Consider the following 27,712-nt stretch of genomic DNA (forward strand, 5'->3'; position numbering starts at 1 on the left):
ACTGAACTCAGTTTAAATTGAGGCTATAAGCCATGCCATAGTAATTCTAGCTAAGAAAAAAATAACATATTAAATGATGGTTTTCTAAATCCATATACATTTGCCTGGAGCAGTTGATTGTTCCACATGTTTTTGAATTCCATCCGTGTAAGGAGTAAGTAAAAAGAATTTGGTATTTCAATGTCCTGGAACAAACCCTTTTATGCGTTTGTATATATTGCTGAAAATGTGGCATGTGAAATATTTAAGTTCACTTCGTTATAGTCTCAAAGTAGGATTGAAATAGATCAAGATCTATACAACCAGTGAGCCAGCCAGGTCAAGCATATGTGAAGATAGGAAGTCCTCTGTAATTGTGATACACAACATTAACTATAAATATAACCGTGGCCTCCCAGTTCATTGATGGTTTTCAATATTCTTCTCAAGTGCTTTGTAAGTATAATCTGTCAAAAATGCAGACAGAAAAGTCAGATGATAGGGAAATCTTCTTTATAAAAATCCTCACATGAGAGTCACTGCTTTTCCAGAATTCAAAAACAGCAGTCCATTATATTAGAGAAGGCAGATTTAATGTGAAGAAACTGACCAAGTAGCCAGTCATACCACTCCACGTATCTTCATATCATGTTATTGTGGGCGATGATCAATCTCAGTGCTTCTATAGACAGTATGTATGATGTCAAAGTCATTGCTTATTCAAGAAAATACATGCATCCAATATGATGAAAAGCAAAAAAAAACAAGTCAAACAAACGTTAGTCATAAAATGAATAAAACACTCATTTAATCAGTTTTTTCAGTTCTCAGAGAAGGCGCGATGTAAAAATCGCCCAATGAAATGGAAAGCACAACTTTAGTGTAGGATGGTATAAAACAATTTAGTCAAAATACGTGATTAAAAGAATAATCTCAGAGTGAATCAGTAATGCCTTTTTGTGATTTTTTTTTAGCCTTATTATGATTTTCTTTACCTGTCTATTATGTGAGTACTTTCTGTATTATTTTTTTGATGCACTATCTGGATTCCACTCAAAATAACAGACATAACTTCGAACATTACAGGTTTAACAGTAAATTCAGAGGTTTAAGAAAAGAGAGCATTTACTAGTGTTTGTGGTTTTATTGCTGCTGTAACCAGTTACCACAAATATAGTGGCTTGAAACACCTCACTTTTTTTTTTATAGTTTTGTCATTTAGGAGTTCGACAAAGGTCTCACTGTGCTAACAATCAAGGTGTGGGCAGGCCTACGTTCTTTCTAGAGGCTCTAGGGGAGAATCCGAGTTCTTCCCTTCTCCAGCTTCTGTAGCTCGCCAGCATCTTTGGCTCATGGCCCCTTCCTCCATCTTGAGAGCCAGAAGCATCACGTGTCTCTGACTTTTCTTTAGCTGTCGTGTGTCTATCTCTGATCCAGTCTGGAAAGGCCCTTTACTTTTAAGAACTCATGACTAGGTTGCTCCAACCAGGATAATCCAAGAGGATTCTCCTACGTCAAGATCTTTCCTCTTAATAATGTTTGCACTGTCCCTTTTATTCTGTAAAATATATTCACAGGTAAATGGGGATGCCCACCATGGAGAACACAAGAGTAAAGCATACTGGACTGCAGTTACAATTGATCCTTGCTCCATTTTTTGTCAGCATTATTTGTTTGGTCCTGACTTTCATATTTATTCAGTTGATTCAGAAATTTTAAATGAATCTAAGTAAAAAATCTGGCATCCATCACAGTTGTCTGGAAAAAACCTGTTGCCCTTCGTACTGCAGAAAGTCGGGAGAATTCTCAGCTTTGTTTGGTACAGCCAGCAGCTTAGAGATGCTCTCCAAAATCCTTGCCAATTCTTATAACTAAGAGGACTCAGAAAACATTATTTTGCACTTAGAAGGCCTTTAGCTTTGCACTTAGACAAGCCTTTTTCCTTTTGAAGTGACCTAAACATTTTATATTTTTTGGTAAGTATTTTGAAAACAGTAGTGACTATTTAGTAAGAACATCAAGTTATGTTGATTTTATATATTTTGTGAACTTAACCAAATAACTAAATCTCTCTCATGCTTTGTTTTCTCATTTATATGCATTCTTTTCATATCTCATCTTTAGGGGTGAGGGTCAAATGTACTGATTTTAGATTTATAAGCCATAAGATGCTATACAAATGTTCGTTATTATTAATAATTTATTCCCTTAGCGCGCACTTGGATAGGATATTATTATTTTCATTTTAATTGAAACAGTAAATCACTCACACACACATATGTACACACACATGCATGTGTACACACACACACACACACACACACAGAGACACACAGAGAAAAAGATAAGTGACTCGATTAACTAGGTGGTTCGAGAAATTGTTCTAGAATGTCCACATTTGCTGTCTTTCCCTCCGGAGTTTTTCTTTATGAGCAACCACTTCTTTAAAAATTCCAAATCCTCTCTTGAGATGAGGCTTGGGCCTGGGGCAGGGCCAGGTGTTAAACTGACCTAGGGTAGCGTAAATAAAATTCCTGAGGCCCTTGGGGTTAATAAATTAAGGCCCTCACTTCAGTTTTACTTTGGAAGAACTGTTTCAAAATAAATTCTCCCAGCAAATTACTAGCATTCAAAGATACAGGTCTGCAGGCAAGAAAGTGAACTTGTCTTTCCAGTTTGCTTCTAAGCAGGGTGGGAAATAGGAGGTGAGTTTAGCTAAATGTCCTTAGTGTCTTCTTGGTTGTGCTTATCTGTGCTCACTTGGGTTAATATTTTAACTATCAAAGTAATTTCTGCTAAGGATTTGTGTGTACAGGAAATACAACTGGAATTTTGGTAAATTCTGAAAGAAGGGCCATGTGGTTGGATTTTCGTAGCACCTCTTCTCGGAGGCTAAGGCACCTGCTCCACCTCAGGTTCACATGATTTGCCCCATGGAAGCACATAAGACTTTCCAAAAGATCCCTCTGCCGGAGGTGCTAGCAGCAAATCCCTCCTCAGCCAGACAAGCTGGCCTTTATTTTTCGTATTGCTCTGGGCATCTCACATGACATTCCCAAATAAGGTTTTGTACTACAGGCCTGCTATGATTGCTAGTAATGACTTAACTGCAAAGGAATTATAACAGTATGAATAACAGTGGATTGCACTGTGAATGTCCTCGCTACTCCAAAAATGCCAGAGCAACAAATATAAAATGATTCTCATTCGCCAGTTTGAAAGGAGTAAAAGTCAGAAGCCTACAACTGCTGCTAATCTGTAAACACTGATTGTTCATTCAACAGCGGGAAGCAAAACAAATGTAAAACCGAGTGATGGCATTAGCCATTCTGCTGTGTGCAAAGGCGATTACAGTAAGGGAATGAAAATAAAATTATATTCAAATACAAGACATTTGGGTAGAAAAGGGGTGTTGCTTGCGAACTTGTTAAACAGGAAATTCTTCTGCATTTTGACTTTGTTTTTTGTCAGGATTGCTTTGCTGTTGCTATAGGACATATGTCATTTCCCTTATAATTCTATCTAGCATCATAGATCCATGTTAGAGAAGTACAAAATTAAATTTATGTTCTTAATTATATTATATGCCTCTTGCTTCCAAAATGGATTTGAGTTTCTTTAAAAAATTAAATATAACATCATTTTTTAAGTACAGAAATTTGTTAAAAAGACCAAATATTAAATGACATTATTTATTACATCGCATGAGAGGATAAACATGAGTTAAAGAGTTTACCCACTCAGGTTCAGTGACTGTTCCTATAACATATGTACAACTTCAAACTTTCATTTATGTACTGAACTGATTTTTAAACTCTAGAATTGTAGTCTACAGTTAAAGATTACAGATTTGATGCAATGTTAGTATCATATTATAAATCAGGGCAGTGGAGTTGATTCATTTCATAGGAAATGGAAAACTGAGAGACTTCCCAGTCTAGAGAATGAATTAGTGCTTCTTAGGTGCTAGAAGTTTAAAATTGATATTTTCATTACCATCAAATACTTCTCACACTGTACTGAGTAACCTTTAAGTTCATAACCGTGAACAGATGCCACATTCCACTTACAAAAGGCAAACACATCTTGCTCTACCAGCTTATTTTTAAGCAATTTTGGGGCTCTAAACTAGAAGAGATTTGTGAACTCTCTAAATTATTTCATCAATCCACCAGCGGGACATTCCTTTTACCCAAGTACCCTTTCCACTAGACATGATCCCAATCTGATTGAATTGCTTCCTTTCATGACCTCATAAGCATGTCTACGCGTCCATACTACTTCCGAGGATGCCGTGTGCCTCAATCCCAGCACCATGGCACTTTGGCAGCCAGATGCCTGAAAGTAGGACAGGATCTCAGGATGTTAGGGACAGCTTTCACAACTACAGTTACCCATGGAGATTTACTGACACCTCAACCATCAGGTGAGATGGACCATGGTTTTGGAGATTCACTTTTTCAGCAGTGAGAACTGTACTTCATTCACTCCTCTTGCTCTCTACGTTGGAATACTCAGTTGCTCCCCCAAGGAACGAAAAACGGCTTACACTTGGGATTCTTGAATGATTGCCAGAAAGGAATTGACTCTGAGAATTGCCATTTTCCAGGTTCCCATAGCATGCAGTAAACCCAATTATCCAAGCTGGGAGTGAAAGTCTGGCCTGATGTGAACGTAGGAATAAAGATCTAGATACTAGTCATAACTAATGACAGTTATCTTCTAAGGGACGCTCTTATAAGAAAATTAATATTCACATGCATCACTGAAATCACAAAGACTCTGCCATAAAACATACCACACGATTTCATGTATTAGTCCCAAATATTACTGAAGTATTTTCTCATTTTTTAAACTAGGTCAGGGATTGACAAGCTATGGATGGCAGGCCAAATGAGGCCTGCTGTCTGTCTCTGGCAGACCGACAAACTACAAAATGATTTTTCAAGGCGTTGAAAACAATCAGAAGAAGAATAATATATCGTGGCACGTAAAAATGATACGAAATACAAATTTTAATCTGCATAAATAAATGTGCCTTTGAGCACAGCCACACTCGTTCTATATTGCTGATGACCCCTTTTACACTGCAGCTGCCGAGCTGTGTAGCTGCAACAGAGACAGGACGGCCCACGGGGTCTCAAATATGCACTCCCTGGCCGTTTACAGAAAAGCTTCCCCACCCCTGAGATGGAGTATTTACTCTTTAGGGTCAGAGAACGTATTTTTGTACATTTCTAACATCCATCAGATTCAAGAAAACATAGGAGGTACTCAGTGACAATTCACTTTTGCTCCAGCATGACTGCCAATTCAAAACAGGCCCCAGCTCTACTTGTCAACAGAGAACACTGTGGCCTAGAAGGATTTTTATAGCATGTGAGCAGGGCTCCTGGTATTCACGACAGAGTGGTTGCACATTGAGCAAATGTTCTGTGTAATTATTTACTTACTCTACCTTCATTCTTCATATGGAGAGATTTAAACCTAAACTATTGGAGAGATAATGGAAAGAAAAAGGAAACACATACACCCCACAACAGAAAAAAAAGAATAAGAAAAAAGATGAGGAAATGGGAACGGTACTGATTTATAGTGTAAAATGAGGTCACCTACCATGTGTGTGACAAGCAAATACTTGAGTTGTTAATTTTTTTCCTTTAATTCTCATAAAAATCCTTTAAGGTGGTTTTATTACTGTTAACTATCTTAGCGTGAAGGAAGCCAAGATTTATGTGGTTAAGTAACTTCTACAAGTTTGGAAAGTTGAGGAAACTAGATTAAACTGCAGATATGAATTTCCTCAATAAGTATTTGTTATGGGGTTGAATTGTGTCCCCAGTCAAATTTGGATATTGTAGTCCAATCTCACAGTACCTCAAAATGTGACTGTATTTGGAGATAGGATCTTTAAAGAGATAATTAGGTTAAAATGAGGCCATTTGGGTGGGCCCTAATCCAGTGTGACTGGTATCCTTATAAAAAGATGAAATTTAGGCACAGACACGTATAGAGGAAAGACTATGTGAACACACAAAGGGAAGGTGGTCATGGAAAAGCCAAGGAGAGTGGCCTCAGAAGAAACCAAACCTGTGGACTCTTGATAATGATCTAGCATCTGGAACTGTGAGAATATAAATTTCTGTTGGTTGAAACCCCTCTGTGAGACAATTTGTTATGGTGGCCCTAGAAAACTAACACCACATCTAAAAAAAAAAAATTAAGAGAAATGTGATTTCCGTGAGACCAAGTGTCTTGTCTACTGATCAGGATTTTAATAAAAAATAATTTGCATGATGGAACATGAGAGTTCAAAGCTTACCTCTGAGTTTTCACCTATAATTTTTGAAGGCCTATCATATAGACAGGATTGGTCTAGGCATTCTGGATGTATCGATGAAAAAGACTAAGTTCCTGTCCTTACAAAGCTTACACTCCACTGGGGAGGCAGAAATAGAAACTTCATGGGGGGTAATTTAGATATCATAGTTGTGAAGTAGTCTGAAGACATTTAAGTTAAACCTATGTGGTAAGAAGACATTTGAGATATTGAAGAAAAATCTTCCAGGAAGAATGGAGAGCTTCGCTTCTAGGGATGGTTTTGGCATATACAAGCGAAGTTAGAAAGATCATTGTGGCTTAAGCATAATGAAAATGGAGAGAAGTACTAGAAATTGAAATTGAAGAGGTAAGCAGGATGCAGCTTTTATAGAGTTTTTTACTTTTAGTGGGGAAAACTGGGGGAATTTTGAGCTAGGGGATGAAATGATGTTTTAAACTTTAAAAAGCTTTTTTCAGCCTTTAAACCAGATGAGCAATGATGACTTGGATTAGCGTTTTAGCCATAAAAACGTTGGAGACTGAAAAGATTCAAGGTCTCTGTTGGAGGTAATGCTAATGTAAATGATGATGTGTTGGATTGAAAGTGTGGGGAAAATGGAAGACACAAAGGCGAGTCCTTCAAAGGTGACGATCAAGAGAGAGTTGTCTTTGTCTTGTAGAGGGGAGATGATTAAAAATAAAAAGAGTAGATAGAGATAAGATGCAAGCATATTTGAAGACATGAGTCCAAAAGATGATATAAGGAGAACTTGTAGATTAATAAGAAAAAAAAAAAAAAAAACAGAAGAGCTTAATAGAAACCTGGAGAAATCCAGCATTTAAAACCAGCAAAGATACCTAAGGAGTAGCCGTGAGTTAAAAAGATAATTAGAGGAATATGGTGTCACAGGAGCTTAGAGAAATGGTCTATCAAGGAGGAAGAAATAGACAACTGTGTAAAGGGTTTATTAAGATTAGATATTGCAACACAGAGATCACTAGAGACATTAAGGAACAATTTCAGTGAAATGAAGAAGATATTGACAACCATTTGGGATGGGTTAAGGAGAGGACTCTAGGTGGGAGAGAAGTCCAATAAGTAAGGAAAAATGTTCTGAGGTGTTATTAAGAGAGCAAAGAAAATGAATATTAGCTGATGTGGCTGGTGGGAAATGTGGTATCTTTTTTTCTTAAGATGGAGTGACATTAACACTTTTTGGTTGGTGTTTGTTTTGCTGTTGGAACCAATTTAGGAGTGAGAAAAACTGGATGATGCAGAGAGAAAGGGACTAATTGTCTCTGCAATAACTGAAAAGCAAAGCCCGCAGATGAGTGAGAGTGAATGGGGATCTTCAGACTAAGAAAAAAATTGGTCTTAGATAACAGCAAAACTGTCTCTTTCTTTGTAACTGGAGGAAAGAGACTATCTGAATACAGACACAGAGAAATGAGTGGATTTGGTTACAGGAAGATAAGATTGATTCTTATGGTAACAAATTATTTTCAATGACATTTGATGTAGTATCTTTTGTGTAGACTCAGAGAGAGTGGTGTAAGTGTTTGGAGAGAGAAGAAAAGGTATGGAATAGGAACTTAATGGCCTGGAGAAGTGTAGGGGAATCATCTGTGCTTGGTGCCCGTTTGAGATCTGGAAATATAAATTTAAAGTGAGATCAGTCCACAGAGTGGAGGGATTTTTTTTTCCTCCAGCCATACCCAGCTGCCGAGGAGACTGGTGTTGGTGAATGGCTGGATTTAACTATAGCTGGGGGTTCGCCAGCAAGTAGGTCAGAAGGAAAGGCGGTCAAGGGCATTAGCTAGGCATGGGTCATAATGCTGCAGAGTTATCCAAGGAATCTAAAGAATCTCAGTTGGGTAAGGAGAACAGTGAGAAAAGGAGTGTGAAGGAAGGTAAAGAAAAAGATGGATTTGAAGAGTAAAAAATAGTCAAGTATTAGAGGTCTACAAAAGTTTGCAACTTAGCTGGAGTGCAGTTACTTCGGTAAGTGAACAGAAAAGAATGTGCTTGTGAAAGGAAATACTGAAAATACAGATTTTTGAAGTGGGATTGACAGAGATGAAGACAAGATTTAGGAAGGAATAACCTTAGAAGTGGAAGAGATCAAAGATTTTCAGTGAATCAATGTTGAATTCCCAAGAATGCTAACTAGAGCAGCAAAGGAGAAATCAGTGAGCCAGGAACTAAAGATGATCATGACTGAGGAGAGTTGTTACGCGTTTTCACTCAAAATGCTTAATAAAGGGTGAGAGATTCTTTATATTTTAATAAAGCACTGCCTTTTTTTGTCTTTCTGGAAAGAAATGACTTAGTTTTTTAGAGATGAATAAATTCTGTTTCTCCTACCACTAAATAGTACAAATGAGCTGTTTATGTGGAGTGACTTTGTAATATCAGAATACCTGAAAGAATGTTTCTGATCAAACCTGAAAATTACTGGCACCTATTTAAATTTCAAGATCATTCCATTTGCTTTGTTCTATTGAACAAAATTAGAGTATTTCTCAGAAATAATCTAGGAATTGCATGTTACTTGAAAATTTTGTTTTCTAAATTCGTAACAAAATTTAAAACAGTAGAGTTTTAAAAATTAAAAGAATTTTAGTCTAGAGTACAAATTTCTCCTAAAAGGATGCTTTTAAAAAGTGGACAATAAGTTAAGAAATAGCTATACAATACAGTTGATTTCGTTATCAGGGAAGTTGAGAAAGCTGATTAGAACACATCTGACATTGAGGGGTAAATTCTAATCACTTAATTAACAGTTTATTCTTTGATCTAAAAATGAATGGCAGAATAGCATAAAGGTAGGACCAGAGATAAAATAGGAGTTGTATGAAAAGGTATATGGTGAAGAATCAAATATGCAGAACTAGATTGAATATGCTGTTATATAGCATCCTCTCTCTAAAGAAATATAGAAGACTTGAGAATATATTTGGAAGGAAATTTCACTGCCTGATTGTGATGAATATTGGTTGACTTATGACATATTGCTAAAATCATTGACAGGCAATTGATTTTTTTTTGAATGACCAATGAAGAAAATTACATAGTCCTTTTATAAAGCACAGCTTGTTTAAAAAGAATAGCATATTCTTAAAGTCCTTATAAATGGAGCCTTTCTAGAGGCAATCAGATGGTTAAGTCATAAAACTATGAGCAGTAAGTGTGCCATCTATTGGTGAAACAAGCACAGTGCAGGAATACCTGCAAAGCCATGGTTGCAGGGCCAGTTAGTTACAGAGGCATCTTTTCATACATCATATAAGGTGATGTTTCACTATAGCAAAATATCCTGGATTACCCACAGAAAAAGTGAGCTTGTTGCTGCTGCACTGGTAGCCTAGTAACAGAAAGGACATTGGATCAGAAATTAGAGCGTCATGGTTCTTGTCCAGCTTTCTGCAACGTGCAGTGCAACTTTGCACGTGCCGTTTCACTTTCCAAGGTCCCACCTTCCTTTTATATTAAAACAAATTACGAGATGATAGCAAAGGCCCATCAGTTCCTTTAGTTCTAACATTTGGCAAGTTTTATGACATGAATATGTAAGTAGAGGCAGATGTCTCATTTAAGTAAGTTCAGCATTCTTTGAATTTTACTTTTAGAGACATACAGATTCCTCTGATATAAACCATGGGACCATTGCATGTAAGGTCTTAACTTTTAGGGCATAGAAATTACTCAATATGTTATAGTTGAATACATAAATGAATAGGTAAATCACAAAAATTTTTTAATTGAAGTACAGTTGACTCACAGTACCATATTAGTTTTTGGTGTACATTTGAAGAAAACAAAAACACTAACTCGAAAAGATGAGCATCCCAATGTTCATAGCAGCATTATTTGCAATAAACATAGTATGGAAGCAACGTAAGTATCCATCAGGAGATGAGTGGATAAAAGAAATGTGATATATGTGTATGTATGTGTGTGTACATACATAGACACACATACACGCTCACACATACATATATGATGGAATATTACCCACAAAAAAGGCAGCAACACAGATACAGACCTGGAAGGGATTATATTTAGCGCAATAAGTCAGACAGAGAAAGACACTGTATATTTTCACTTACATATGGAATTTAAAAAATAAAACAAATGAATAAATAAAATAAAACAAAAACTCACAGTTACCAAAAATAGAATATCAAAAAGTATAATTCTGTAATTCCTTAAGCTACATAGTCAGTAACTTTTATTAACCTGTAATACAGGATTTACTGATTTAATATGTTAGAAACTTTTCTTTTTAAGGCAGATATTGAAGTGGAATTTAAGAAATTAAAGAAAATTAATAAATACTTTGTTTAAATTTTTCTTTAAAGAAATTAAAGTGGTTACAGTATTTCTAGGTTTTGTTGTCATTTTGTTTGTTTTCAAGTGACATTAGATTTCTCTTTGAACAACATTGTAAACACAATGTATTACCATTTCCCCAATCCATTTTAAAATTAATATCTTGAAGAAGTGAGAGTACCTTGTGATGAGGATCACAGGGAAGATAGCTGATACAGGGTAATTAGTACAAGTTTTTGAGACATTATTAACACATTTTAATTCAGTAATTCTTCTGGGATTTTTTTCCTTAAACTATAGTCCGTAATTCATGGTGGGAGCTATGTATATATATGTTCAGTATTATTTATAATATTAAGTATGTATTAATCATTACATTAACAATAAGTATGTGATTATTTAACAGTAGTTATAGCTCCAGAGAATATAGAAAAATATAAATTCAGACAACATTGTTATCACATTTATGGTACATTTATCAGTTGGCACAGTAGCAAAAAAATCTTCCAAATGTCAGTGTCCCATAGTAGAAATAAAAATGGGAAAGCTAAAAAAAAAGCAGTTTATAAATTTATATCTGAATTTTCTTAATGTAGCAAGGTGTTCTGCTTATAAATTTTAATTTTAATTAGGAAGATAACATTTATTAGCATTTTATTACACTTTGTCCAAAAGTTACTGTAAATCTTAACACCTTGAGGTCTGTACCGGTCGTGCTGATGCTCTGAGATGTGGGGTTTCTCTAGGAAGTGCTAGGACCCACTTATTAAAGTGAAATAACACACAGACAAAGGCAAGACATGCTGAACTTTTCTTCCTTTTAAAGGAAAAATTCCGATATATCTCAAATGGAAAAAAAAGAAAAAGATCTCAATTATAGGGCTATTTTCCTAACTTTAGCCCTCATATTTTATTACTTTAATGTTTTAGCCATTGTAACTGGTTAACAATGAGGATCATTACAATACATTTTTTCTTGGAGGACAAGGAGATGGCATTTATGAGGTGGAGGTGACAACATTTACAAGACTCATGAGTCGTCACACATGGTCCAGTCATCAAACTAAGCCTGCGGCATAAACAAGTTTAATAGTGGTGTCTATGTTTCCTACTCATTCTTTTACGTTCAAAATAATTTCATCACAAATTTTGGACAGTATATCAAAATACACAACTATGACTTCAGGCGTGTGTTTGCACTATCAGTTGGAATCTATTTTGTAATCAGAAGGAAATAAGAGGTGAAAGAATAATAATACAACCTTTGCAGTTAGGTTTTTCCCAAGACCCCACTTCTGCTGCATAAATACCTAACCTCAGATCTGAGGTCTGGAAATTCACTTCATTTTTTCAGCACGAGCCATTTATTTGGCACCTATTTGCAATGTTAAATTGATTTTTATTTTCCATCCAGCTCACTATGCATATTGTTTCAGCATATGTGAACACAGGAAGGAATATATCACAAGTTGCAGAACAAAACCTATTTTCCACAATCAGTGGGAGTATCAGTATTTCTGTGTATTTGTTCTGGGTGTCAGATAAAGATGTGACTTCTCTGTGAACTTATACTATACCAATTTTATAATCTTTTGAAAATTTGAATTATTAGCACAACCAGAAACTCTTACGTCTTCCAGAGTGGTAACTGAGCATGGAAATGTGAAAATGTTTACAAGAAATATGAAATGCCCCGTCTTCCTCAAAATGGATCAAAATAAGACAAAAAAAAGTATTTTTAAAACGTATCACAGGGTCTTAAAATATTTTCATCTTTGTTACCTAAGAAATATACTGTTCCCATGGAGGGAGTTGGAAAGGACATTTGCACAGGTGACATATTTCAAAATGCTCTTTTGCAGGAATGAGAGTCTTATGCAGGTACAAAGAGATAAGAAGAATTTTATTTCCATTTATCCATTTATCTGAACAGAATTTATAATTAACTGGATATAACTTGGCTTTCTCATATGTTTCCTTATCAGTTTCACGTTTCTTGCAATGATACTCCAAATGTTTGAGAGGCATTTGCTATTTAAATTCCGTGATTTTAGGTGATCTATAACCTTTTGAATGAATTAACTTCTGAGTTAAAATTTATCATGCTATTCTCAGTATAATTTTTTTTAAGTTTGATAGAAGCAGTTTGTGGCTACCTTTCAGTTATTCAAGCATGAATGAGCCACATTTTTCATACTTCAGACATATTTGGAAAGATTTCTACCTTGGTTAACTCAAGCTTTTCTGCAGAATGACAGTCTGGTATCTGTCTCCTGGCTCCTCCAGCTGCCAGTCTATTAGTAGAACCCGCACTGATCTCAAGAGACTGGAGATGGAGGATGGAACGATGGTCATGCGAAAGTGAATTAATGCTGGGAGAGAGAGAGAGGGAAGCAAAGTAGTAAGAAAACTTGGACTGTATTATGTGATTACCTCTCAAACTTCTCATTTTTTCCCTTTCACATGAGAAATACAAAAGGAAAGGTGCTATTATCAGTGATGGACTCCGAGAACAAGTTATCAGGTTAATTTCCGAATACAATTTAGGAGGAAAGAAGTAGGAGTTAGTAGAAAGAGAGCATGGGTAAAATGGAAACAATCAAAGTTAAGATTCCTAGAGCCAGGATTTTGGTTCATTACAATCCTCAAGAGGAAAGACAAAATTCATTACAAACAGAAAAGTAGCATATGCAAATTGTCTCTTTAACAAATAATAAAAAAGAATATGTGATTCCAGACTAGAAGGTTTAACTTTGATTCCTTGGAAGATCTTAGGAAGACTCACTCAATAATCAGTTTGATTTTACCTGGAGAAAGGGTGAACACTAAGATAATATAAATAGCCAGGTGGTATGAAGAATAAATTGAGTCCAACTGATTTTATTCTCTCTGTGACAGCGTGGCAACTTCAAGACAAGAAGAAAAACAACATAGTGATAAGCTTCAAATTTCACAAAAGATCTCTTTTCAATCCCAGATGACATTCTCTCAAAAGTAAGTAAGACCTAAAAATACACCTGTAGGACACATCTGTCATGTCCCATAGGCTCCAATCTAGAGTCATTGTTGCTTCATGAATAGTCTGATTACATCATATAATATCTACTATTTTATGTTCAAATGTGTTTAAAGGAATTGATTATCTTAGCGGAGATTAGTAGGTCATGAGAATAAAACATTTAAAGGAATATTTACAATAATTCAGAACACCACAGTTAGGGGATGGTGTCAGCACCTAAAGAGGTTTTGATTACCTTAGTCATTGAGAGTAAGACTTAGGTGTGAAAGTTCTGTTTGGGCTTCATTTATTCCAATTAGAATGGAACGGAAGACAGAGCAATTGTTTTTCTCTGTAAAGACAAAATTTGCCCTAAGATGCTGTAGCAGTGCTCGATTGAGAACTGTATGGGTCACTGAGCTGGTTTCACCTTGAGAGATTAGGCTGGGCAGTTGGCTAAAGGAGGTGTGCCTCTTTTATGCATCCCACTTCTTAGAAACGTTTACATCTTTTTATTAAAGTGGGCATGGCTTTAAATACCACTTTTCAGAAGTTCAGGATGCAAGGGTGACCACATCCACTTTTTAACTTATCTTAGATGCTTCTTTGGTAAAATATCTACAAAGGATATGATTTTCTTTCTGGATCACCCAGACTTATTAAAGAATGAGCAGTACTGAAGATTTAATCTGAGCATTGTAACAATAATATTCAGAAATTTTTTATTTGCTTGAGACTTTCCTCTGCTTAATTTTGTATATATGTATTTAAATGTAGGGACTTATAATGTATACAGTATCATATTTTAATGTTAGTGGAAAAAAAATCATCCTTAGCATAATGGTAATTCTCAGGCCTGTAATACCTCTTCCACCCCCAAGGGGCTTTAGTAAAATAATTGGGATGCTTTAGTGGTAACAATCACTGAGAGGAGGGAGCTATGGGCATTTATTGCTTGAAGAACAGGAATGCTAATATTCTGTAATGTGTCAGACAGCTCCTTACAACAAAGGATTGCTGTCCTCCAAATCCAGGAATGCCCTTGAAAAAATTTGCAAGCTTTTCCTTTTACCTTATGGCAGATACCAGATAAATTAATACAAGGACTAGAAAGTTTCTAGAAGGAAAGAAATGTTTTTAATGTATGGTGAGATTTTAGTTTATTATTTGTGAAAATAAAAACATGAAATTATGAATTACCAATCAAGGTATACAGGTTAATGTAAAAGTTGATCGTATTTACTGTTTTAATAACGTAATCAACTTGAGTCTTTTTAATTGAAGTATAGTTGATTTACAATATTCTGTTAATTTCATGTGTACAGCAAAGTGATTAAGCTATAAACACATATATACATATTTTCAGATTATTTTCCATTACAGGTTATTATAAGATATTGAATGTAGTTCCCTGTGGTGTACAGTAGGTCCCCGTTGTTTATCTCTTTTATATATAGTATTGTGTATCTCCTAATCCCAAGCTCCTATAGTTTATCCTTTCATCCCCACAGTTCAATCTTAATTTCACATAAACAGTGAATTCCTTTTTGGTGACTGTAAATTGTTTTTCTAAATCTGTGTCTGTTTCTGTTTTTGTAAATAAGTTCATTAGTATCTTTTTTTTTAGATTCTACATATAAGTGATATTGTATGATATTTGTCTTTGATTTACTTCATTTAGTTTGATAATCTCTAGGTCCATCACGTTGCTGCAAATGGCATTATTTCATTCTTTTTATGGCTGAATAGTATTTCATTCAATGTACGTTGATATATACCACATCTTCTTTATCTTTACATCTATCGATGGACACTTAGATTGCTTCCATGTCTAGGCTATTGTAAATAGTGCTGTTATGAACATTGGGGTGTATGTATCTTTTTGAATTAGAGTTTTTTCTTTTCCAGATATGTGCTAGATATGAGATATGAGTTGGATTGCTGGATCATTTGGTAACTCTGTTTTTTGTTTTTTTAAGGAAGCTCTCTACTATTCTCCATGGTGGCTGCATCAATTTACATTCCCACTAACAGTGTATGAGGGTTCCCTTTTCTCCACACCCTCTCCAGCATTTTTTAATTGTAGACTTTTTGATGATGGCCATTCTGACTACAACTTCCTCACTGTAGTATTGATGTGCATTTTTCTAGTGATTAGCAATACTGAGCATCTTTTCATGTGCCTGTGGCCCATCTGTATGTCTTCTTTGGAGAAAAGTCTATTTAGGTCTTCTGACCATTTTTTGATTGGTTTTTTTTTTTTTGATATTGTATTGTATGAGCTGTTTGTATATTTTGGAAACTAAGCCCCTGTCGGTTGCATAATTTGCAAGTATTTTCTCCCATAGGTTGTCTATTCTTTGTTTATGGTTTCCTTGGCTATGCAAAAGCTTTTAAGCTTGATAGGTCCCATTTGTTTATTTTTGCTTTTCTTTCTTTTGCCTTGGGAGACTGATCTAAGAAAGTATTGATAGAACTTATGTCAGAAAATGTTTTGCCTGTGTTTTCTTCTAGGAAGTTTATGTTTAAGTCTTTAAGCCATTTTGAGTTTATTTTTGTGTATGGTGTGAGGGAGTGTTCTAACTTCACTGGTTGACATGTGGCTGTACAGCTTTCTCAGCACCACTTGCTGAAGAGACTGTCTTTTCTCCATTGTATATTCTTACCTCTTTTGTTGAAGATTAATTGACCATAGGTTTCATGGCCAATCAAATTAATAACAGAAAACATCATATTCTGATAACAACCAGACACATTTACTTTATGTGTAAGAGTGATGCTTAGCTTGAGGTTGGCAGTCTTTTTTGTGCATTGACTTCAGTGTTCTTTTCCAAAGGGGAAGACACTCAAGAAACTGTTGACCAATGTGTCCAGGAGCTGTTTTCTGAGGGACATTTCTCTTTTAGAAAACACTGTGCTATTATTATGTAGCAAAAACTCCTTGGATAAAAGCCATAGAAACTCTCAACAGCTGAGGAAAACTTGGCAGGAAATAAGAGAAAGAAAAAAAATGACTTTCCTCTGTTAGGATCCAATATAGATGGTTGAATTCTAAATTCTGTGGATGAGGTCTGGCCCACAACTTCTTTATGGTCTCTCCAGTATCTGGAAGAATTGTAAGCAGATTGCTAATATTTTACAGGAGTTAAGTAACTCCTAGATGGATACATTCTGAAAATAGAATTAGATGATTAACTTGCTATGATACTCTGTGTGTGCTTTTGTGTGTGTTTTAATAAGCAGATGATACCATTTGGTTAGTATTACAACTGCCTTAGCTTTCAATGGAATTTGAAATTTCCTTGAAAGTCATAGATATGAAATATCAATGGATATGCAAAAATAGAATGAAGAAATGAAAAAGGAAATGTTCATATTTGCTGTAAATAATATGAGAATAAAGTGAGGAGCCAACTGGGGCATGATCGATTAAGAATGACACTGAAGACACCCTGGGCCATAAGCAGTATATTTTTTAGCAACTGTTAGTGGTGTAAGGGGAAAAAAACCTCAATAGGAAATATAAAATGTGAAGGAAATAATATTTCTCTTAAAATGTTGATTAGAATCTTAGTAAATCCTTGCATATTGTTTGATTCTTATTATAAGCAGGTGTGGAGAGTTCAGAGAACGTTAAATAAAACCTTACAGGTAGAACATAAGTTTGATGCTAAGAACACACTTTTCGGATCTGATAGTTTTATCACCACAAAAGAGAGTAGGAAGTTTCTCATATAGAAAAAAATTTTTAAATGGTGAGTTTATAGTTGTTGAGTATTTTCTAACTTTAAGCACAACCAAAAGCAGGCATGTATTTAAAGTTTAGCAGGATAGTAGTATAAATTAGTGTCTTTAGTTGGTGACTTTTTCTTTCTGCTTTTTAAAACTCTCTCAACATTCATTTTACTTGAGAAAAATGTAAAACATGTCCATAGAGGGTTGTGATTATTCTTCTCATTCAAGTGACACCGTGAATAGATCTTTTATGGAAAGATTAACTGGATTTTATCTATGTTTTTTCCTCACTGAAAGCTCTTTCTTTGAGATGAATGAGTGAAGACTTTTTTCAGCTGTTGGTAAACTGATATGCAGTAAGGATTTATTTTCCTCAAGTGATTATAGGAACAATCTAAACACATTAAAGGAGCAAATCCAAAATATTAAGGGAAAATAGATGATATATAAGAGGTTATTAAATCAAAGAAAATATGCCCCAGTTAAAATGTGAGGTTTTCTTTTTTTAATTTGAAAATATTTTTTCTTTTTCTCCCTTCCTCCCTCCCTTCCTTCCTTCCTTCCTTCCTTCCTTTCAATAATTTTTTATATATAAACTTTTTTTTTTATTGAGTTTCTGCTTTCCCTCTTCAATAAGACTGAGCTGGGGGCTGCTTCTTTTGCCTAGAACCCAATGAAGATGACTCATGTAGAGGAGCTGCAGACAATTTCAGCCTACAGGCGACATAGTGAGAAAACCTTTTGTTGTTAAGCTTTTCAGTGATTGTCATCTCAGTAAAACCTAGCAAAAGCTATTACATCCCTTCAAGGTCCGAGGTGAGTGTATGGCATATGATGAGATCAGTTCATCCTGGTGAAGTCGTTGTCATCATCATCTCTTTCGTTATTCCTGGCTTGTTATGGATACCTGCAATGTGAGAAATCAAATTGTTGGATGCTATGCTAAGATAGAAGTCACAAAGATTTGAGAAAAACCTATACTTAATTTGGAAACCACCAGGCAGGAAACAGTCCCTAAGCGGAACTGAACAAGTTGACTGTCTGAAAAACTAACCAAACGCAGTTTGGCAGACATGAAAAAGTAATCTGGGTCTTGCTTGTCATCTGGGGAGCCAGGTGAGAACATCCCAGTTAAGTCTAGAAACCAGAGGCTTCTGAAAGTCTCTCTAGGTGACCTTTTAGAAAATCTAATGGGTCTCTCTTAGCCTAAGAAGAAACACTACAAGTTGTGGAAAGTCAAATAAGAACCCAAAATGTCTCTGGAAATCATGTAAGGGATTGTGGGTGGAAGTCAGGCACCTGCAGTGGCCTCTGGGTGACTCCAGGCTCTCACGGTATTTCCTGCACAGCTTCAAGTCACAATATGAACTGTTAACATTTCTCAAATACTATTTATGCAAAACTATACTTAAAGAGCTAAAGATAGTAATAAGAAGATACAGAATACTAAGAAAATAGAGAGGGAGAGGGAATGGAGGAAGGTAAGTAATAGGGAAGGAAAAATGAGAAGGGAAAAGGCAACTAGGTAAGACAGAATGTAAAAACTCTTTAAAAATTCAACCTTAAATTAAACAAGCAAGGTTAGGAGGGTCTACAGTTGATTCACAACACTGTTTCATCCAAGCTTTTCTAAAAGTGTGGCAATTTAAAAAAAAATCATTCATACATTAATGAAGTTTTATTTTCCATGAGAACTTTTAGCCACTAAACTCTTTTCACATATTTATTGACATTTGTTCATTGACTTACAAAGGATCACAGAGCGTATCAGTTGTGGAGACAAAACTGGATCCAGTGTTTCCTAGCTCAGCCTGAGGCTTTTCCTAATTTTATGTTTAGACAAAAATGTACCTCTCCTGGATCAAAGAAGATTAAGGATTACCAGAGATAATATTCTACTCTTTTACTAAATTCTAATGTGGAAGTAGGAACCTTCCTTCAAATATGAGTAGCTGTTTGGAACTTTTGATGAATCAGTAACCCTATGTAAATATTAATCAAAAGAATTTAGAAGTTATCTTTGAGTAGTAAATTATATTTATTAGTAATTTAAAATGATAAAATATAGTAGATTAAATACATTCATATGTATGTAATAATATAAAAGTATGGTATTAAAGTTATGAATATAAAGATAATTATTATTGAATTATTCCTAGTTAGAAAGGTAAAACTTTAAATTAACATAGGACTTAAGCCCAAGAGAAAATGTGAATATATATATAATGTTATAGGTTTACTTTTTTATTTTTCCTCAAGTGTTGTCCTAGATAAGACACACAACTTGCTAGTACATACACACACAGTATGTGAATTATGTAGTACATATATACGTATACCAAATAAAGTATAAAATTCTTCATATTAAGACATATTTTATTTAAAAATTATAAAGCATGTTTTGTTGATAATAAAGCATAATTAATGTATGTATATAGGTCACTCAAGTAAGATTTTTAAGTGCCCTAAACAACTTTTTAATGTATTGAGTACGTAATGGGAATTTTCTGATCTTTTTCTGCCATCTAGTGGTACTTTCAACAGTTTGTCTTTAAAAAGGCCAGTGTAAAATTTCTATTGAATTGGAATCACAGATTAAGGTCATTGAATAAATACAAAGTTGTGAATAAACAGAAATAGAAGTTCAGTATTTTCACTATATGATCCTTTTATATTACCTAGTCAATTACAAGTTTTTTTCAGGGCTTCTCTCTCGCTTCTACAAAATATAAAACTAAGGTTACAATGAACTAGATACGGATGTTACTCTAAAGTCATAATCTCCCAAATGAAGCACCAAAGGAACTAAATATAAAATATTATAATGTGAGGCTTTAAAATTCTAATTAGATACCACATATTGTTTCAGTATTTATAATTGTACAACACTTACCATGTGGCAAATGTTTTTTAAGCACATGTTCATACACTGGTTCTTTTATTTATGGTATATATCTTGAATAAAAATGCATATGGCATCAGTGAATATTTGTTGCTTTAGCACTAACTTCAGAAAAATTGCCTCTGAAAGTAGAAAAAAAAATTTGAAGTGATTTAGAAGTCTACAGTTTAGAAGGATAGAATGACTATTGGCTGCACATTCAAGCTCTCCTGTCTGGGGCAGTGTCTGCCATCATTAGTAAAGCGCAGTGGCTGGGGAAAGCAGGTATAATTGGTTTCAACATTAAGTGACATAATTAGGGAACATCATGCATTTCTAAAATAAAACACATCAAATTGAAAAGTTCAGTAGTGTGCAGTACTTCAAATGTTTATCACATTCAAGGGCGATATTGACAAGTTAATATACTTCTTTTGAAATATTTGTGTAGTAAAAAGAGCTTGTTATCACCCTGCCCCCAGCCCTGCCCAATACACTCTCTTTTGTGACCAAAGGCTGGTGTATGTGAAAAACTCAGTCTTGACTGTAATCTGTAGCAAGGAGAAAGAATTTTTCTTATTATAATGAGAATTGACTCATATAAATATTAAAATTTCCTGGAATGTAGAATAATTGATATCACATACTATACAAAAGAAAGAAATTTATTATAAATAGAACATAAACACATGCCTTCTTATTCTTAATATTAATGGAAAAGAGAAGTAAACTTACAGGTCATTATGCATTGCCTTGATAAATGTCAGTTCATTGCTTCGAGTCTGTTAGTTTCTCTACTTTTAACTTGAAAATTACTATCCTACTTTAACATAATTAGTATTCATACTCTAATTTTTACACCATTATATGGCATCCTAAAAGAAAAGCATAAATTATCTAAAACTATATACAAAAATGTACAAAATACTCATTCTGATGGAAAAAAATTTATTCCACATTTTCTGTGGAAAGCTATACTGGTGCTTATAAGAATGCCAAGAGTGAAACTGCAGATAGATTATTGAAATTGTGCAATTTCTCCTAAGAACATAATAAAACTAGTTCCATATGAGTTCTAGTAAGTTCAAAACGAGAAATGAAAGCACTGATTTGCTATGTTCCACTTACGGCTTCAGGCATAGAAACTCCTTCATAGGCACCAGGTTAGGCTGCACCTATTTAAAGTAGACACTGTATCAGCAGATTTTAGTTTATATTGGAAATGTCTAACATATCTTGTAATTATGCATGGAAATTAATGCCATCTAATATGTCATATATTGATTTGAAATTACAACTTTCAGATACTTAAAATATAACAGGTATTTCCAAAGTACTTTGCAAAGATGATTTTAAAAATTGTATTCCTAATTTATAGTATGTACTTAGTATCTTACTTATTTTTATGGTAGCCTTATTTCAAAATCATTTGAAAAGTAATAAAGAATTATTCTACATATAGAGTTGTTCTACATGTGTCAAAATTCAGTTGCTAACAAATGTGGGATTATTAGGCATATTGCAAAGAGAAAACAAGTGAATTGTTTTTCCCTAAGAAAAAAAATATCTTTAAGCCCAACGAAGCAAAATATCATCTTGTTCAGTATCAGATCGGTTAGTAAATGTCCCATCCAATGCTGTCTACTCCTCAGGAAGGAGTGGTTAAGCATTCTTGGATTAGTAGTCACTCTTGTAAATATGATTTGCCCACACAAAGTCACCAGTGACCTTATGGGTAAAGAGTTGAATTCTTTTATACAATGTACTTGCTAGCAGCAAGATTTCTAAAATGAATATATCTATTCAACATATCAGCACTACTTAAAAATTTAAAGCACATAATTTACCTCATTACACAAAATTATTTAAAACTACATTTAGCTTTGATGAACTCATCTACAAAACACAGACTCACAGACATAGTAAACAATCTTATGGTTACTGGTGAAAGGGGATGAGAAGGGATAAAATTGGGAGCTTGAGATTTGCAAATGTTAGCAAATGTTATATTTTTAAAAAACTCAGATTTCTTCTGTATAGCACAGGAAATGATAATCAATATCTTGTAGTAACCTTTAATAACAAAAGATATGAAAATAAATATATGTATGTATATGTATGATGGGACATTGTGCTGTACACCAGAGACTGACACATTATAACTGACAATTCTTCAACTGAAAAATACTATATTTAGCTTTAAGAATACACTTTCAAATAGACTTTTTAAGAATGACTTTCAAAGTTATGGAAAATAACATTTTCACCGAAGGCTAGTGTAAATGAAATTGGTAAACTTTGTGTATTTGTTTTTTTCTGAATACAGAATCTATTTTTTGACATATAAATACATGTATATAGAAAGACTTTAAAACAATATTTAAAACTACATGCATTTCTATCAGACCTATGTAAATATATGTAATATTCAAGTGATATATATTCATATTTATAGTCATACACATGTATAACCACATATATAATACATATGATAACCAAGTTTTTTACTGTAGCACTATCAAAAACAAGTTTTATATCATTTTTTGCTTCAAGAATATTTCATTGGCTATAAAATATTATGTAATCTTATTTCTAAATATTAGGTAACCAATTCTCACTGTTAGATTTTCCCAATTTAAATCAATAAATAGCTCCACATATTTTAGCCTATTCATTATTAGTTTTTTTATAAATGACTAATAGTCAAGTTAAGTAACAAAGGCATTTTAAAGATTTCGATATGTGTTTTCATATGCCATCCAGAAAGCCAGTAAAAACTCTGGGAAACAATTTCCAAGTAAGTATCAAAAGCCTTAATATTTTATGCCCTTTGAGTACATATTTCCACTCCTAGAAATTTGCCCAAAGGAAGCAATACAAAATTTATATTGTGCTTTGAGCCTGAAATTCATTTCAGTGCTATTTATTACTTTGAAGTAATTTTGGTAACCATGTAAATACTTAAAAATGCAATAATGTTTAAGCAAATTCTGATAAAGAGCATATTCCTAATGAGATGTTATGTACTAATTATCATTATAATAACAACTATAATAATGTGAAAAATATAAAAAATATAAAATAAAAAATCCTTATAGCATGTTAATACTCTTTAAAGAAAAAATACAATAATACTAGAAAACCTACCCAAATAACATTGATCATCATTAAGTAAAGATAGAGGCCACCTTTAATTTTTTCTGCATTTTTTTTCTACTTTGCACTTTATAAATGGGGAAGTATTGATATATCAAAAAGTCATTAATTTTATTTTATAACATTACTCATGCAAATCTACCTTTCCTAAGGTGAAATCATTTGAATTCAGAATTATTTAATTAAGGTGGCTTTTAGCAAATTCAAATTCTGAAAATTGATATTTACAGTTGATAACTGCTGACTCTGTTCTCTCAATAATTTCTCCAATTTTAAGAGAACTCACAGATGAACACATACCAGAACATGTTTCTTTCTTTCTGTTATATGAACATTGCATAGCTACAACTAGTTACAGATATTAGGAAAGGGTAAATATTTTTATTTGGTGCAGAATAGGCTAAGAATCTACTTATAATTTACAATAGTAGTTCTTTAAATTTTTAAAAAATTTTATATAATTTTTAAAGATTACTCTCCACTTACAGTTATTACAAAATATTAGCTATATTCCTCATGTTGTACATTACATCCTTGAGCCTATCTTATATTTAATAGTTTGTATCTCCCACTCCCACACCCCTTTTTTGCTGTTCTCCCCATAATCTGTGTGTCAGGTTTTTTTTTGTTGTTATACTCACTAGTTTGTTGTATTATTTAGATTCTACACATAGGTGATATCATACAGTATTTGTCTTTCTCTGGCTTATTTCACTTAGCATAATGCCTTCCAGGTCAACTCATGCTGCGGCAAATGGCAAAATTTTGTTTTTTTCATGGCTGAGTAGTATTCTATTGTAGATGTATACCACATCTTCTTTATCTTCATCTGTTGATGGACACACTTAGGCTGCTTCCTTATCTCAGCAGTTAGAAATAATGTTCCTGTAAACATTGGGGTGCACATATCTTTCTGAATTAGTGTTTTTTTTTTAAATTTTTTTCTGATACATACCCAAGAGTGAAATTTCTGGGTCATAGGGTAGGTCTGTGTTTAGTTTTTTGAGAAACCTCCATACTGTTTTCCACAGTAGCCACACCAGTTTACATTCTCACCTGCTTAAGGGTTCCCTTTTCTCCTCATCCTTGCCAACATTTGTTATTTGTAGACTTTTGATGATAGCCATTCTGACAGGTATGAGGTGATATCTCATTGGGGTTTTCATTTGCATTTTCCTGATGATTAGTGATGTTGAGCATCTTTTCATGTGCCTGCAACAGTAGTTCTTAAACTGAAGCCAAAGAACTCCAGAGAAATAGTTTTTGCAAAGATTCATTGATCCATAGTTGGGCCAAATATCTACAGATAAAAATGTGTATTTTATATACTTACATAATTGTAAACTCAATGAAGGCACCGTTGTTCAGCATGATAGTTGTGTGAATTAATGAATAAATGAAAGTTTTGTGGCAAATTAACATTAAAAATTAAATTGAAAGTGTGAATTCGTTACGCATTTTTTTTTAAATTAATGACTGGCAGAATTGTGCTACTATCACTTGGAGGTCTAATATTTATATTTAATATTACAATGCAATTTTATATTAAAAACCACAATTTTCAGTTCTCAAACTGTAGTGTCCTGAGGGATCACGTGGGGTATTTACAATAAAGATTTCACTGCCTAATCCCAGAGACTGTGATTCAGAAGTCTGGGGAAAATGCTTTTACAGTAAGCCTTCTAGAGAATTCTGATGCATGTGAACTTTGGACCCTGGTTTTAAAAACAGCACTTAAATGCTGGGAACAACTAGACACTTGGGAGATATAATGAGATTCTTGTCTAAAGAAGAGTCAACAGCGTTATAGCCAAATGATAAGCATTTCCATTCTATTAGTAAGATAATGTTCAAAACAGTTGTCACCAAAAACTACAAAAAATATAATGTAATTTAGCAATAAGAATTAGTGTCTGGAGGACTAATATCATGCATAAAAACATGCTCTATGTGTATGTGTGTATGTGTATGCACACATATATATGAATACACATGCATGCATGAGAAATTACTCAAAGGGGTTTTGAAAATAAATTATTATAATTGCTTTTGTTTTTGCTTGTTATTGTCAGCAGGAGGGCACTAATCACCTTGTGTATTTCCTTTGGATGTCTTCTTCTTAATTTACTGTGAGAGGTAAATAAGGATTCAAAGCTGAGTGATTAGTATTTTGGAAAATTCTTGAAAATTTTAGATATAGCCATTTTTACAGAACTGCTCAAATCAAATCCTAAACAAATATAGGATGAGGTTGTAATTAAACACCAACAACCTCTCCAGTGAGGCAGAATTTAAATGCTATAAACACGTAACACTTTTTTTTGTAGTTACTGCTTTTGAGGTTTCTGTTGTTTATTTTCTGCCCTCATGTCTTCTCTGTTTTCTTCACATCCTGGCTTGCAGCTAGCAGGAGACACTCTCAAGCAGTGATGTGATTTTGCCCCTGACCCTTGCTGTGACTGTAGATTTTGTAATCTAAGTCAATTTCACTCACAGCAGGGACATTGGTGAAGTATTTCAGTTCTGAACCACAAATTGGTTAAACTCTTCAGTTTGGGGTATCCAAGGAATATCCATGAGCAACCAACTTTCATAAATCCAAACAAAAGTCTTCTAGTCTCAGTATGACAACTATATACTTCATATGCTCAACTGTGATACAGAGGTTCTTCTAATCTTCAGACTCAGATATATTTAGATCTTAGTTATCTGATCACTTTTATTATTGTCTGTGATCCAATCATTGCTTTACAGGAATATAAACTTTCCATTCTCGAAGAAGCTGAATTATAGCCCACCATAAAGTATGGGGCAAGATAGTGTACAAATTTCAAATTTGTGACATTGCAAATATCCATCATGTAGACAAATCAAGTATAAGCTGGCTCATGTGTAAATGAAACTCAGAAGCAACCTTAGTCTAAGTTCCTGGATAAAAAGAACTCAAGATTTCATGGAACAGTGTTTCAAATAAGAAGTAGAATAGTTTATGCAGAGCATGAGTCCAGGAGCTGCTAGAGAACATAATGATATGAATTGGGCTGTATGTGGGACAACAGGAAGTGGTGGGGCCAGTGACAAATTGGCTAATTCATGGTTCTCCTAAGAAAAATTAACTCAGAAATAATTAACATACATGTAACAATACTGTGACTACAAAGAAAACATGTGTGGATTTAATTTGGTCTGTAAGATAGACCATTATATAATGTCTCATTAGAGTTAGATTTAGGAACTACTCCCCACCCCCAACTCTCCACCCCCAGATTTCCCCCGTTTCTGAAAGCTTTGGTTGAATATTCTGTATTCCAGCACAGGTGCATTGTCTGCAGCTCTGTAACCCTTTTCAGATAAGTATGTTATTCTGATTAGAAACTTTTGTCCAACACGTAATATTAAATTTGGTGATTTAAATTCAGAAAAGATAATGAATGAATCCTCCTTGATACCTGCTATATTAGAAGGCACTGGATAAACTGCAGACCCTTTTATTAATGCTTTAAGAAAGCATGTGATTTCTCCTCATTTTAAAACCCAGTTGACATGGTTTTCTCTTGGTAAGGCCCTGGTGCACTGGGTTCAAATGTCTGTGCGCTCCAGCCTGAGAGGGTTCTGTAGAAGGTTGCCCACCATGATTTTGGCATTCTTACAAAAGAATACACTGTAACATGAAACTAAACTCTTTGTGAACAAAATGAGAGATGAGTTCAGATGGAACTGAGCTTTAAAAGCTAACTACGGTATGCATATGTGGAACTTAGTTCATTCTTTGAATATGCCATGAAGCTTAGTGGTCTGGACTTTACACTTTTACTTCATGATTAGGTGAGACAGACTTCATACTTGAAAATTTGAGAGAAAAATTTCATTACTCTTAAGTTAAAGTAGACCTTAATAAAACAGAGTTTTTCAGAAAATAAAATATTTTGCTATTTAATTTGAATTGTGGTTAAAGTTCAAGGCCCATTGAAGTGATTTGGTCAGAGTAGCATAGAAATGTTTGTTTGATCTACATTGCTTAATTTGCTATATCTACGGAAAAAACACAATATGGTGATGCATCCAAACCACGTTCATATACTTTTCTAAGAACAGACATTGAAATGACCTTATGGGCTGGGAGTATCATTAACTAGACCTGATAGTTCCTTATGACCAGTCTATGAATTTGGAGGGTAAAGGACTCGAAATTATAAGCAGAAGTATGAATTCTCTGTATCTAAAGAGAAAACTCTCCCTTATACAGGAGTGAAGTAGGTTTTTCCCCAAAGAGCTGAAAATATTTTTGGCCATTTATAATAAAAAAAAT

At 34.1% G+C, this 27,712-nt stretch overlaps 1 protein-coding gene across 2 annotated transcripts in view; it reads left to right on the plus strand.

The window, feature by feature from the left end:
• Positions 1-18,081, plus strand: part of VGLL3 (vestigial like family member 3) — a 181,398-nt gene extending 163,317 nt beyond the window's left edge. Inside the window, exons 6-7 of one of the 2 annotated variants that reach the window (XR_012075644.1) lie at positions 13,532-13,627; positions 18,034-18,081. The gene's annotated coding sequence lies outside the window, so the exon portion shown is untranslated. The remainder of the gene's footprint in view (positions 1-13,531; positions 13,628-18,033) is intronic. The other variant, XR_012075641.1, reaches the window with a different exon arrangement.
• The last annotated feature ends 9,631 nt before the right edge of the window (positions 18,082-27,712 follow it).

This window comes from Vicugna pacos, chromosome 1 (genome assembly GCF_048564905.1).
Source record: "Vicugna pacos chromosome 1, VicPac4, whole genome shotgun sequence".
NCBI classification, from domain to species: Eukaryota; Metazoa; Chordata; class Mammalia; order Artiodactyla; family Camelidae; genus Vicugna; species Vicugna pacos.